We start from the raw sequence: 1,613 nt of genomic DNA, 5'->3' as shown, positions 1-1,613 counted from the left end.
TGAGGGCCATAGTACATTTGGAGTTTGTTCCATCGGGTCAGACTGTTCATCAAGCTTTCTATTTAGAAGTTCTGAAAGATTGTGTAACAGTGTGCGACCAAAAGGCCTGATTTGTGGCAGATGGGGGACTGGTTTTGCCACCACCACAATGCACCTGCTCACATAGCCATCTCAGTGTACCAGTGTTGGGCAAAAAACAGCATGCCTCTCTTGCCCCACGCATTCTACTCACCTGACCTCACTCTGGGCAACTTTTTGTTTCTGCAAATGAAGAGGGACATGAAATAATAGTGATTTGAGGATGTAGAAGAGGTGAAGAAAAAAAATGAGGAGGTGCTGTCAGCCATCCAAACAGATGAGTTTGAAAAATGTTCCCAAGGATGGAATTGCTGATTTGACAAATCTATTAAGTGTCATGGAGAGTACTTTGAAGGTGATAAGGTTGTTTTGTAAAAAAAATTCAAATACATAACTTTGGGGGGGAAATTCTGTTTTGGGGGGGTCCCCCTCATATATAGCCTGTCTTTACTATTTCATTTTCAGAGCACCTTCCCAATACCTTCAGTATCTTTGGGCTAACTCGGCTTGGTGCGAATCCTGTCTACTCATAATGCCTATCTTCTGCTTACATTAACTTTCAGTGTTTCTCTGCACATTTCGTCTTTTAATTTGCTGATAGAGGCAATGATGGCTATTTCCACAAATTCGATTGCATCTTGTATGGTGGAGAGGAGGGACTCAATTCAGCCACGAGGCCAGGTGGGTTGCAAACAGCAAAGCTTCTTTCTGGCCTGCGAGCAGACAGGCTGAGGCAGACAGTGCAGCGACCCAGACTGACGCTAAACCATGCATCGGCACGAGCTCAGGGGCTAGTGCCCTAAGATCCCGTACAGAAATGAGGAGTGGGCTTGGCCCCTCGGGGGTGGAAAATACAGGCTGGGGTCTTTTTGATCGATTGGCATCATAAAAGCTCCAGGCAGTCATTTTCAGTCCTCGTCATGCCTGGTTTGCTGATTCCTTCGTGGTCATCACTGTCCTTGGCTGGCCGATTTCTGACAAAGGTACATTCTTTCCTGTTTGGGCAGAACTTTTTACAGGGTCCGCCTTGGGGCAGAACTTTATAGGGTGTGCTCAGAGGCAGCCAGGGAGGAACTTTGGTTCTTAGCAGACTCCAAAGACATGGATTATCTGCATTACTAGCCCAAACAAGCCAAAGTGGAGTTTAATTTAAAGTGGAGTTTGTCTGTCTGAAGTCACTCTATTCACATATGCTGAAGATAAGGTTGTTTTGTAAAAAATTTAAAACATAGCTTTGGAAAAAAATATGTTTTGGAGGGGAGGGGAAGGGGGGGGACTACCTACTGGTAGATTCTGACTCCCGGGAAGCCTGGGTTCCAGAGTAGAACTGGTCCATGGGGGTTTCTTGGCTAGGTTTAGAAAGCTTATGGGAAATGTGGTGAAGAAAGCTGATGGTACCCGGCTATCAAAAGATATAGCGTCTGGGGTGTTAAAGGCTTGAAGGTAAACAAGCGGACATCTAGCTCAGAAGCAACAAAGCCCACATGGAAGAAGCACACCAGCCTGTGTGATCACGAGGTGTCGAAGGGATCAGG

The sequence above is a fragment of the Echinops telfairi genome, unplaced genomic scaffold (genome assembly GCF_000313985.2).
Source record: "Echinops telfairi isolate 266 unplaced genomic scaffold, ASM31398v2 ScPeMD7_5;HRSCAF=22, whole genome shotgun sequence".
In the NCBI taxonomy this organism is placed as follows: domain Eukaryota; kingdom Metazoa; phylum Chordata; class Mammalia; order Afrosoricida; family Tenrecidae; genus Echinops; species Echinops telfairi.
Note: the sequence above shows the minus strand (reverse complement) of the source record.